At 36.7% G+C, this 14,417-nt stretch overlaps 1 long non-coding RNA gene across 2 annotated transcripts in view; it reads right to left on the reverse strand.

Annotated features, from left to right (window-relative positions):
* LOC120893001 (uncharacterized) overlaps positions 1–14,417 on the reverse strand; it is a 63,371-nt gene that overhangs the window by 7,369 nt on the left and 41,585 nt on the right. The window contains exon 1 of one of the 2 annotated variants that reach the window (XR_005737896.2): positions 1,577–12,572. The exons of the other annotated variant lie outside the window; for it this stretch is intronic. This is a non-coding gene — a long non-coding RNA (uncharacterized LOC120893001). Of the gene's footprint in view, positions 1–1,576; positions 12,573–14,417 lie in introns of those variants that run through there. 2 annotated transcript variants of the gene reach the window in all.

Consider the following 14,417-nt stretch of genomic DNA (forward strand, 5'->3'; position numbering starts at 1 on the left):
CCCACTCTGGGAGGCAACTTGATTTCTCCAGTGCATAAAGGACATGAGTGCCTAGTACGATAGGGCATCCCTGGACCAAGCTGGAAGCATCACTCTGTAGACCCTTGTTTGAGGATTGTTTCTCAGATTATGATGTCAGAGAGCTTGTGTTATGTCTCATGATCTCCTGGACTATGTTGTGCCAGGCATAATGTGCACAGCTGGGAAGGTACATAGCTCAGGATTTCAGTCATCTATGAATCATTCCCATTCCCCATGATGCTTCTTAAAAGCAATGGAACCTCAGCATGGACATTACTATAGATAGTTCTTCACAACACTACCATGATATATTTACACAATTTTAATCATACTTGATGCACATCATTTAGTGACAATTGTGGTTCAGAACTGGAGCTAGCAGAATGACCAGACTGGGCTTTCTCCTGGCACTACCTGTATGAAGATTAGTTCTCATTATTACCATGATATATGTTTTAATCATATATACTTGATGCACATTATTTAGTGATATGATTGTAGTTCAAAACTGGAGATTGGTCATTCTGCAGACTGCTTTCTCCTGACACTACCTGTATGAAGATCAGTTCTCCTTATGATTGCATGAAATTGTGTCTCTTTCTTTGAAGCATACTATCAGGAAAGGGTCTAAATTTTTCCTGATACTGTTATCGAAATTTACCATCAGAAAACAATTTTCCAACAGTTTCAAGGCAATGAACAACCCATCCATGAGTTATTGACTATTACTGCAAATTCATGGCACCTGCACACTCCTGTAGGTATGACTGAAGATTCCTCAGCCACACTGAATTTAAATTCATCCAATGGCCTTGAGACACGTGATTAAAACATGTCATTTAATGAGTGATAGAAAACTTGTATTGTGTAAGATTCAAATGTTTAAAATGAATTAAAGCAGATTCTGTGTGTCACAGAAAAGTGATAGAATGCATTTTTTCATTTTAAATACACATTTTTTTGTTGTTGTTGAGACAAGGCAATTTTAAAATCCTGTTTCTTTCCTTTGTACCACAGATTGAACCCAAGGCACTTCATCATTAAACTATCTCATCAGCCACTTTTTATATTGGAGGAAAATCTTGCTAAGTTACTGAGCTTTGGCATTGCAACCCTCTGACTCCTGAGCCAATGAGATAGTAGGCATTCAGCCTCACCTAAAACAATTTTAAGTTATTTTTACATGCTAATATAGATCTATTTAAGCTTATACTATAAAAATATTTATATAATATTTGACTTACATAAAATAAATTCATAAGAATTGGCATATACCATTTATATATAGATCTCACTAAGAAAGACCTAAGGCCTAGTGACTAAATGTGAACCCTAAAATATTTGGGGGATACCAGGGATTAAACTCAGGGGCACTCAACCAGTAAGCCACATCCCTACTTCAATTTTATATTTTATTTAGAGACAGCATCTCACCAAGTTGCTCAGGGCCTTGCTGTTGCTGGATTTGAACTCACCATCTTCCTGTCTTAGCCTCACAATGCACTGGGATTATATTTTACAATTTTTAAATTTATATTATTTTTTATGGACTTACCATGGGAGATTGTCTTTTTCTAGTGATTTTTCATATTTCACAAAACGTGTATGTTTGCACTCATATGTTGAAGCTGGAAAAGTTGATCACAAAGAACAACAAAAGAGAAAAGCTTTTTATATCTGTTATAAGAGACAGTTGGCAAGAAGTGCTGAAATGCAGTTAAGAGGGAAAAGTAATTATTAGACTGTGGATATTCTAACAAGAGTTTGCAGGTTTCAAATATCAAAATGATATTTTAGAAGGTAGAAATTGCACTGATTTGATCACTATACATGTTCAATTAAAATGCTGGATCATATATGTAGATAAAAATTAAAAATTAAACAATAATTAACACTTCAAGTAGCAAAAATAAACAAAGATGGCTGTAAATACAAACCATGTCTCAATAGTAACCCTAAATGTTAATGGCTTAAGCACACCAATCAAAAGACATAGGCTAGTAGCCTGGATTAAAAAAAAATACAATATGCTGCCTCCAGGAGACTCATTTGATAGGAAAAGACAGACTGAAGGTGGAAGGTTGGGAAAAGCATTCCACTCACATGAATCGTGAAAGCAAGCAGGTCTCCATACTAATGTCAAATAAAGTAGACTTCAAGTCAAAGTTAATCAAAAGAGATAAAGAAGAACATTACATACTGCTCAAGGGAACCATACACCAACCAGACATAACGATCAAATATATATACCCCAAACAATGGTGCACCTATGTTCAAACAAACTCTTCTCAAGTTCAAGAGTCAAATTGACCACAACATGATCTTGGACGACTTTCACACACACCTCACCACTGGGCAAATCTTCCAAACAAAAGTTGAATAAAGAAAATATAGAACTCAATAACACAATTAATAACTTAGACTTAATTGACATATATAGAATATATCAACCAACATCAAGTGGATACACTGTATTCTCAGCAGCACATGGATCCTTCTCAAAAATAGAGAAGGATATTATGCCACAGGGAAACTCTTAGAAAATACAAAAAGTAGAGATACTACCATGCATTTTATCATATTATAATGGAATAAAATTGGAAATCAATAAGAATAAAAAAATCCTGCCATACCATAGATACTGAACAATATGCTACAGAATGAACAATGGGTTACAGAAGACATCAAAGAGGAGATTAAAAAAGTCATATACATGAAAATATAGACACAACATATCAAAATCTCTGGGACACTATGAAAGCAGCACTAAGAGATAAATCCATTGTATGGAGTTCATTCATTAATAGAAAGAACTTAATAGAAAGAGCCAACAAATAAATGATCTCACATTACATCTCAAAGCCCTAGAAAAAGAAAAAAAATCAGCTGAAATCAATGAAATTGAAACAAAAGAAACAATTGAAAAAATTGAAAAAACTAAAAGTTGGTTCTTTGAAAAAAATAAAATTGACAGATCTTTAGCCATGCTAACAAAGAGACAGAGAGAAATCAAATTACCAGAAGTCATAAAAAAAGGAAATATCACAGCAGACACTACAGAAATATAAAGGATAATTAGAAAGTATTTTGAAACCATATACTCTAATAGCTTTTAAAGGAATAGAAGATAGTGAAGACATCAATAAATTCCTTAAGTCATGTGATCTGCCCAGATTGAGTCAGGAAGATATAACACAACTTACACAGACCAATATCAAGTGAGGAAACAGAAGAAGCCATCAGAAGATTCCGAAGCAAGAAAAGCCAAGTACCAGATCGATATGCAGCCAAGTTTTACTAGACCTTTAAAGAAGTAATACCAATACTCTTCAACCTATTTCTGGCAATAAAAAAAGAGGGAGTACTTCCAAATTCATTCTACGAGGCCAATATCCCCCTGATCCCAAAACCAGGCAAAGACACTTCAAAGAAAGAAAACTTCAAACCAATATCTCTAATTAATATAAATGCAAAAATTCTCAATAAAATTCTGGCAAATTGAATACAAAAACATACCAAAAAGATCGTGCACCATGATCAAGTGGGATTCATCCCAAGGATGCAGGGTTAGTTCAACATACATAAATCAGTAAGTGTAATTCATCACATCAATAGAATCAAAGATAAGAACCATATGGTCATCTCAACAGATGCAGAAAAAGCATTTGGCAAAATACGGCACCCCTTCATGTTCAAAACACTAGAAAAACTAGAGAAAACAAGAACTTACCTCAATATTATAAAGGCTATCTACACTAAGCCCCAGGCCAACATCATTCTAAACGGAGAAAAACTGAAGGCATTCCCTCTAAAATCTGAACAAGACAGGGATACCCTCTCTCATCACTTCTATTCCACGTAGTTCTTGAAACACCGGTCAGATCAATTACATGAAAGAAATTAAAGGAATAAGTAGAGGAAAAGAAGAACTTAAACTAGCACTATTTGCTGATGATATGATTCTATACCTAGGAGACCCAAGAAACTCCACCAGAAAACTTTTAGAACTAGTAAATGAATTCAGCAAAGTAGCAGGATATAAAATCAATACCCATAAATCAAATGCATTTCTGTATATCAGTGACAAATCCTCTGGGAGGGAAATGAGGGAAACTACCCCATTCACAATATCCTAAAAATATATATATACTTTGGGATCAACTTAACAAAAGAGGTAAAAAGATCTACACAATGAAAACTATAGAACCCTAAAGAGTGTAATCAAGGAAGATGAAAAGGTCTATCTTGCTCATGGATAGGCAGAAATAATATTATTAAAAATGACCACACTACCAGAAGCACCACACATATTTAATTCAATTCTGATCAAAATCCCAATGACATTCCTCATAGAAATAGAAAAGGCAATCATAAAATTCATCTGGATAAATAAGAGACCCAGAATTGCTAGAACAATTCTTAGCAGGAAGAGTGAAACAGGTGGTATCGCTATACCAGACCTTAATCTATATATACCACAGAGCAATCGTATGATATTGGTACTAAAACAGGTTGGTAGACCAAAAGTACAGAATAGAAAACACAGACACTAACCGGCATCAAGTGGGTACTCTTTCTTCTCAGCAGCGCATGGACAATTCGCAAAAGTAGACCATATACTATGCCACAGAGCAACTCTTAGCAAATACAAAGGAGTAGAGATACTACCATGAATTTCATCAGATCTTAATGGAATCAAATTGGAAATCAATGACAAAATAAAGAATGAAAAATTCTGCACCTATGGAGACTGAACAATATTCTACTGAATGAACAATGGGTTACAGAAAACATTGAGGAGGAGATTAAAAAATTCTTAGAGGTCAACAACAACATACACACAATATAGCAAAATCTTTCAGACACAATGAAAGCAGTACGAACAGAAAACTTCATTGCATGGAGTTCATTTCTCCAAAGAAAAAGCCTACAAATAAATGACATCACACTACATATCAAATCCCTAGAAAAAGAACAAACAAGGAGCAAAAACAGTAGAAGGCAAGAAATGATTAGAGCTAAAATCAAAACAAAAAGTTGGTTCTTTGAAAAATAAAATTGACAGACCCTGAGCCATGTTAATGAAGAGAGAGAGAGAGAGAGAGAGAGAGAGAGAGAGAGAGAGAGAGCCAAAATTACTAGCATATGTGATGAAAAAGGCAATATCACAACAGACACTACAGCAATACAGAGGATAATTAGAAATTATTTTGAAAACATATTCTCCAATAAAATAGAAGACATTGAGGCATAGACAAATTTTTTAAGTCATATGATTACCCAGATTGAATCATGAAGACATACACAACTTAAATAGACCAATATCAAGTGAGGAGATAGAAGATGCCACCAGAAGCTTACCAACCAAGAAAAGCCCAGGACCAGATGGATACACAACGAGTTCTATAAGTTCTTTAAGGAAGAAAAAAATATGCTTCAATTTATTTCAGGAAATAGAAAATGAGGGAGTACTTCCAAACTCATTCTCTGAGGCCAATATCACCCTGATCCCCAAACCAGGCAAGCACACAAGGAAAGAAAACTTTATACCAATATCTCTAATGAACATAGGTACAAAATATCTCAACAAAATTATGGCAAATCGAATACAAAAAGATTGTGCACCATGACCAAGTGGGATTCATTCCAGGGATGCAAGGTTGTTTCAACATACAGAAATCAATAAATGTAATTCATCACATCAATAGACACAGAAAAAGCATTTGACAAAATACAGCATGCTTTCATGTTCAAAACAGTAGAAAAAATAGGGATAAAAGGAACATCTCAACATCATAAAGACTATCTACGCTAAGCCTCAGGCCAACATCATTCTAAATGGAGAAAAATTAAAGGCATTCCCTCTAAAGACTGGAATAACACAGGGATGCCCTCTCTTACAACTTCTATTCAACATAGTTCTTGAAACACTGGCCAGAGCAATTAGAGAGATGAAAGAATTTAAAGGGATACACATACAAAAAGAAAAACTTAGCACTATTTGCAGATGATACGATTCTATACCTAGAAAACCCAAAAAGATCCACCAGAAAACTTTCTAGAATAAATGAATTCAGCAAAGTAGCAGGTTATAAAATCAACATCCATAAATCAAAGGCATTTCTATATATCAGTGACAAATCCTCAGAGAAGGAAGTGAGGAAAACTACCTCATTTACAATAACCCCAAACATAAAAAAATACTTGGGAATCAAGTTAACTAAAGAGGTAAAAGATCTATACAATAAGAACTACAGAACCCTAAAGAGAGAGATCAAAGAAGACCTTAGAAGATGGAAAGATCTACCTTGTTTTTGGATAGGCAGATTTACTGTTGTCAAAATGACCATTCTTCTGAAAGCACTATACAGGTTCAATGCAATTCCAATCAAAATCCCAATGGCATTCCTCATATAAATTCAAAAAGCAATCATGAAATTCATCTGGAAAAATAAGAGACCCAGAATAGACAAAGCAATTCTAAACAGGAAGATCAAAGCAGGTGGTATTGTTATACCAGACCTTAAACCACACTACAGAGCAATAATATTAAAAACAGCATGGTATTGGCACCAAAACAGGCTGATAGACCAATGGTACAGAATAGAGGACAGAGACTAACCCACAAAATTACAACTACCTTATATTAGACAAAGGTGCCAAGAACATGCACTAGAGAAAAGATAGCCTCTTCAACAAATGGTGCTGGGAAAACTGAAAATCTATATGCAACAAAATGAAATTAAACCCTTCTCACCATGCACAAAAGTAAACTCAAATGGATCAAGGACCTGAGAATAAATCCAGAGACTCTACATCTAATAGAAGAAAAAGTAGGCCCTAATCTTCATCATGTGAGATCAGGCCCCAACTTCCTTAATAAGACCCTATAGCACAAGAATTAAAACCAATAATCAATAAATGGGATTTTATCCAACTAAAAAGTCCCTTCTCAAAAAAAAAAAAAAAAAGAAAATCTGTGAGGTGAACAGAGAGCCTACATCCACAAATTTTTACCCCTCACACATCAAAACACTAATTAAGGGTATATAAAAAACTAAAACACACACACAAAAAAAATCAAAAGATGAGCCAATGACCTGAACAGACACTTCTCAGAAGAGGATATACAACCAATTAACAAATATATGAAAAAAGTTTCATCATCTCTATCAATTAGAGAAATGCAAATTAAAACTATATAAGATATCATCTCACTCCAGTCAGAATGGCAGCTGTTTTTAAAGACAAAACAATAAGTGTTGGCCAGAATGTGGGGAAAGGCACACTAATACACTGCTGGTGGAACTGCAAATTGGTGCAGCCAATATGGAAAGCAGTGTGGAAATTTCTTGGAAAACTGGGAATGGAACCACCATTTGACCCAGCTATCCCACTCCTTGGATTATACCGAAAGGGCTTAAAAACAGCATACTACAGGGAAACAGCCACATCAATGTTTATAGCAGCACAATTCACAACAGCTAAACTGTGGAGCCAACTAGATGCCCTTCAGTGGATGAATGGATAAAAAAAATGTGGCATATATACACCATGGAATATTGCTCAGCAATAAAAGAGAATAAAATCATGGCATTTGCAGATAAATGGATGGCATTGGAGAAGATAATGCTAAGTGAATTTAGCCAATCCCAAAAAACAAATGCTGAATGTTTTCTCTGATATAAGGAGGCTGACTCATAGTGGGGTAGGGAGGGGGAGCATGGGAGAAATAGATGACTTCTGGATAGGGCAGCAGGGTGGGCAGGGAAAGGGATCAGGGGATTAGCAAGGATTATGGGATGTGATAGACATCGTTATTCAAAGTATATGTATGAAGACATGAATTGGTGTCAACCGACTTTATATACAGAGATATGAAATATTGTGCTGTATATGTATAGTAAGAATTCTAATGCATTCAGCTATTTGTTTTTTTTTAAATAAATATTTTTTAAAATTTCACAAAATGAAAAGCTGGCTCTTTGAAAAAAATAAATACATTTGATAAACCTTTATCCATGCTAATTTAGAGAATAGAAAAACTCAAATTATTAAAATCCATGATGAAAAGGGAAATATCACCATGAACATTAGAGAAATACAGAAGATAATTAGAAATTATTTTGAAAATTAGTACTCCAATAAAACAGAAAATATTGAAGACATCAACAAGTGTCTAGAATCATATAAAATTAACCAAACTGAGTCAGGATTATATTCACAAGTTACACAGATCATTTTCAAGCAATGAAATAGAAGACACCATCAAAAGCCTACCAACCAAAGAAAGCCCGGGATTCAATGGATAGAAGACCTTCAAAGAAGAACTAGCAACAACACTCCTCAAATTATTCCATGAAATAGAAAAAGAGGGAGCACTTCCAAACTCATTCTATGAGGACAAAATCATCCTGATTCTAAAATCAGACAAAGATATATTAAAGAAAGAAACCTTCAGAGCAATATCTCTAATGAACATAAAGCCCTAGGAAAAAAATTCTGAATAAAATTCTGGCAAGTTGAATACAAAAACATATTTAAAAAATGTGCATCATGATCAAGTGGGATTCATCCCAGGGATGCAAGGTTGGTTCAACATACAGAAATCAATAAAGGTAATTTGCTGCGCCCCTCCCCTGACTCAGGCAATGGCAAGGCCCTACTGAGGTGGATGGTGCAAGGCGTCCATCCTCTGGAGGAGTGCAGTATGTTTCTGGGAATGGGATGGTTTGTTTTTGTATTCTTTTAATAAGTGTAGTTGCGATTTCTCATATGACCATTAAGTATGAAGGAAAAAAAATGACTTTCCCAATTAATGCAACTACTTCTAAAGCATAGATCTGTTTGCTCTAAATGCAATGATTCAGCTGTGGAGTGTAAATTGTTAATGTCTAATGAAAAACTCCCTGTGTTCCTGTCAAGGAAGTTTTTGAGAAATTAAATTAAAATCTAGAGAAGAAAAATTAATGTTAAGAAGACATATTAATGCTTAGTACTGGGCAACTTGTTCTTGTTCCTGTGCACAATGGTTTGTGCTCTTACTTTTGTTTGATTAAAAGTAATAACAAGTCAACCACTTACTGTAACCATGGCACCGGTTCCAGTCAGTAAGTCAAGAAAGAATAGTCAAGGTATAGGCCAATAGTTTGGGACATTTCTAACTATTATTAAAAGTTTACTAAGCAGAAACAGCTCAAAACAAAACTCTAACTGAAAGTACAAATGCTTGCTTATGCATAAGCCAAGATACATTCTTCTATTCTAATTGTAGCTACGTAATATTTTGTTTCTTTGAATAATGATTCATGTTTTGTAACCACAAAGTACTGTGAGCCTGCCAAAATGAAAAGTATATATGATCAACTTCACAAGTAAAGATTGGGATCAACACCTTCACTTTGGTGTCTGTGTTGTTTCTCCACCCCCTCTTTCACTGACTCCTCACCATCTATTCAGACCCCCTGTTGGAGCTGGTCTCCGACAGTAATTCATCATATCAATAGACTTAAAGAATCATATGATCATGTTAACAGATGCAGACAAAGCATTTAAGAAAATACAGCACCCTGTTGAGGGCCGCAACCAAATCAAGATAGCACCTGGCAGTTTTCCAGGAGGAGTGGTTTGTGAGGCAAGACCACCGAGCCATTAAGATGATGGAGATTCCTTATTGGCTGATTGCTGTATCTAGATGATGCTAATTGAGTCAAGCTGTGTGTAATCAGTTAGGAATATATACCTCTGCTGTCTTGCTCAGTTCCTGCTGAGTTTCCCCACAATAAAGCAGTTCCCGCTTCAACCTTCAAGTTGCTTGTCACCTCCCATTTTGCCCAGCCGGACTGCAGCATATGATGGCCCATACGGGGAGCTCCAGGTCGCTTGGGAGTAAGTGACATGGTAAACTGCTCACCCCTGAGGAGAGGATGGGTGACCATTTCAAGAAACAGTGTGTTCTTGTTTTGTTTTGTTTCATTTTTAAGCTGCCTGTCCCTAGAAATAAATAGAATGAGAGAAAAGGTGTTTGCCCCTGAGAAAGGCATGCGTGTGACCTCGCCCCCAGGGGATGCGGTGATATCATCCGCTGCTCAGGGTGGGGCTGGCAATGTAGAAGAACAGATAGGGCAGGAAGACGGATGGACATTTCAAGAAAATAGAAAAATGATACAATTTATTTTTGTTCTGTTCTTGTTTCGTTGTGTTTCTTTTGTGTGTGTGTGTGTGTGTGTGTGTGTGTGTGTGTGTTATCTTAGTGGGTTGCATTATCTTTGTTATGGAAACATAGGATCAGAAGTTAGTAAAAACCAAACTGCCAGGTGCTATCTTGACTTGGTTGCAGCCCTCAACAGCACCCTTTCATGTTAAAAACACTAGAAAAACTAGGGATAACATGAACATATCTCAACATCGTAAAGGCTATCTAAGCTAAGCCCCAGGCCAACATCATTCTAAATGGAGAAAAATTAAAGGCACTCCCCTCTAAAAACTGGAACACAGGGATGCCCTCTTTTACCACTTCTATTCAACATAGTTCTTGAAACATAGGACAGAGCAATTAGATGAAAGAAATTAAAAGAATTCAAATAGGAAAAGAAGAACTCAAATTATCAACTATTTGCTGATGATATGATTCTATACCTAGAAGATCCCCAAAAAATTCCACCAGAAAACTACTAGAATTCAGCAAAGTAGCAGGATATAAAATCAACATCCATAAATCACAGGGAATCTGTACATCAGTGACAAATCCTCTGAAAGGGAAACTAGGAAAACTACCCCATTTAAAATAGCCTCAAAAAATTTGGGAATCAATGTAATTAAAGAGGTGACAGACCTCTACAATGAAAACTACAGAATGCTAAAGACAGAAATCAAAGAAGATCTTAGAAGATGGAAAGATCTACCTTGTCCTTGGATAAGCAGAATTAGTATTGCCACAATGACCATACTACCAAAAGCACTATACGGATTTAATGCACTTCCAATCAAAATCCCAATGACATTCCTCATGGAAATAGAAAAAGGAATCATGAAATTAATTCTGAAAAAATAAAGAGACCCAGTATAGCCAAAGCAATCCTTAGGAAGAAGAGTAAAGCAGGTGGCATCGCTATACCAGACCTTAAACTATACTGCAGAGCAATAGTAACAAAAACAGCATAGTAGTGGCACCAAAATAAACATGTAGACCAATGGTACAGAATAGAGAAGACAAAATAACTCACATAAATATGGTTATGTCATACTAGACAAAGATACCAAAAACATATTGGAGAAAAAGACTCTTCAACAAATGGTGCTGGGAAAACTGGATATCTATATGCAGCAAAATGAGTCCCTATCTCTCACCATGCAAAAACTCAACTCAAAGTTGAGATTGAAATTGAGGACCTAAGAATTAAACCAGAGACCCTGTACCTAAGAAAAAGTAGGTCCAAATCTTCATCATGTTGGATTAGGCCCCGACATCCTTAATAAGACTCCTATAGTGTAAGAATTAAAACCAAGAGTAAATAAGTGCAAGATCAAACTGAACAGCTTCTCAGAAAAAGAAACAATCAATGAGTTGAAGAGAGAGCCAACATCCTGGGAGCAAACTCTTACCACACACACGTCAGATACAGCACTCATCTCTAGGGTATATGAAGAACTCAATCTTAACCCCCCCCCCAAAAAAAAAATCAATAAATGGATCAAGGAAATGAACAAGCAGTTCTAAGAATATGACATACAATTGAGCAACAAATATATACATAAAAGTTCAACATAGCAATTAGAGATTTGGAAATCCAAACTAAGATTTCACCTCACTCCGGTCAGAATGGCAGCTATTATGAAGACAGACAACAACAAGTGTTGGAGAGGATGTGGGAGAAAAGGTACACTCATACATTGCTGGTGAGACAGCAAATTGGTGCAGCCAATGTGTGAAAGAGTGTGGAGATTCCTTGGAAAATTAGGAATGGAACCACCATTAACTCAGCTATCCCTCTCCTCAGACTATACCCAAAGGACTTAAAAACAGCATACTACAGGGACACAGCCACATCAATGTTTATAGCAGCTCAATTCACAATAGCTAAACTAGATGCCCTTCAGTGGATGAATTGGTAGTGAAACTGTGGTGTATACACACCATGGAATATTAGTCAGCCATTAAAATGGAATAAAATCATAGCATTTGCCAGTACATGGATGGAGTTGGAAAATATTATGCTAAGTAAGCAAATTCCCCCAAAGGATGAATGCTTTCTCTTATATATGGAGGCTGATTCATAATAGGGAGGGGGGAGCATGGGAGGAATGGAGGGACTTTAGGTAGGGCAAATGGGAGGGAGCATGGGGGTAAAGAAACTGGTAGAATGAGATGGACAGCATTACCCCAAGTACATGTATGAAGACACAAATGGTGTGACTTAATTTTGTGTATAATCACAGAAATGAAAATTTATGCTCTATATGTATATTATAAATTGAAAGGCATTCTGCTGTCATGTATCATAAATATGAAAAATCAATAAATTACAGAAGACAGTTTTGTATTGCTTTTGAAAGAAAACATCACAAATATTATCACTTAAAAATAATAGTTAATGCATTATTTTACAACTTGAATGTTTTAAGTATCCTAAAAATGAAACAATGTCAGTGTTAACAGAGTCACCCTCCTTCAAGAGTATGTAAAAAAAAAATCCGAGTTTCTAGTGATTGCTGGAATCTCCTTTATTTTGATGTAGTTTTCAAAAGTGAGATGATTTTTTTGAGAAGCCCATCTCATATAAAACACAAAGGTCCAACGATGGCTACCCTCAACCTTCACACAGCCTAGTCCCTCTGGAATAGGAACTGGAAAGTCTCCAGTGAGCTTGTTCTTACTCAAAATATTTGCCAGAAACTCAGAAAATGCAGCTGTAAGCTTATGGGGAAAAATCATGGGACCCTCATCTGAAAACTCAGAAGAGCAGAGACAGATCCCCAACACAGTGAGATGGGGAGACATCTGCATGGGACAGTGTCACCAAATACTTAATAGAGAATTTAGAGCTCTCAAAATCTGAAAGTGCTCCTAGGAGGGAGGAACACCCAGAAGTTGAGCGAGAATGGAGCCATGGTTAGAGAGTAGGTGGGACCATGATCTCGACTAGACCTGATCACTTTCCCAGTTGCTGTAACCTTGTGTCAAACCACTTAGTGTTGTCCTCATCCACAATGCAGGTCCCTGGTTGCCTCATCACAGGGCATGTGGGCCACAGTACTCATGTATACACTCTGGGGTTTGGATTCATTCTTCTGATTTTGTCACTTTCTCTTTTCCAAGATTCTCCCCTGAATAGTTCTAGGACTTCAGCTCTGTGGAATCTACTTTGGTCATTTTAAGTCAGGGGACCTCAATGTTTAAAGGAAGGTCTAGTAAGGGAGATGTTGTCCATGAACAATTTTAGTGAAGTACTTAGAGTGCAGAATATTCAAAGTATTTCACATTTCTTTGGGGGGAAAAAAAAGACATCCTAACAGAGCCCAGCACAGATAAGAATTTTTTAAAAGAGTTTTCACAAAGGAGAAAATATGCAGATGGCAAATAAATATATGAACATGAGTATTGAGCAGGATTCTTCAAGGAAGTTAATAGTGAAGGCAGCAGAGACTACTGTAGATCCACCAGGAAGGGTGAAAAACAATGACACTGCCCACACACAACTGTAAAACTGATGGTCACAGGGACACTGAGTGATTGGAATGGACAAGCCTGCAGTGGTGAAGGTAAATGGTAAAGCATCTTGGAAGATGGTATGGTGCTCTGTACTCGGGTGTGTGCTATGAAAGAGCAACTCTACTCTAGACAGAGGAAAGGTGGGAAAAGTGTTTTATGAGGGTGCTCCAACTGGACCCCACCACTGCCAACTTCACCACTGGGAAACGTCCACAAGCTGCCACCACACTCTGCACTGCAGGACCCTTCTGTCCAGATACATGGACCCAGTTTTTACACCAGCCCAAGCATGGCCTCAGCCCCAGCTCAGACAAGACCATGAGGCTGTGTTCACTTAGTGCCAAGGACCTGATGATAAGAGGTGAAGGATAAGGCTGAGAAGAGCAAAATAGAGACATGGAACAGAAGGGCCAGGGCTCAGAGGCAGGGCATTTGCCTGGTACATGTGAGGCACTGGGTTCCATTCTCAGCACCACATGCAAATAAAGGTCCATAAATAACTAATAAAAATATATTTTAAAAAAAGAAGTGGAAAAGGAGAAGGAGATGGGGCTGATGAAGGAATAGAAACTGCAAAGGATGATGAGGGAGTAAGTGGGATGCAGATAAGAAATGGAGGATGAAGATAAAGTGGATCCCAGCTGGCCAAAAAAATATGTTTTTGTGACAGCCAACATGGGCTTGG

Source organism: Ictidomys tridecemlineatus, chromosome 7, assembly GCF_052094955.1.
Source record: "Ictidomys tridecemlineatus isolate mIctTri1 chromosome 7, mIctTri1.hap1, whole genome shotgun sequence".
NCBI lineage: Eukaryota > Metazoa > Chordata > Mammalia > Rodentia > Sciuridae > Ictidomys > Ictidomys tridecemlineatus.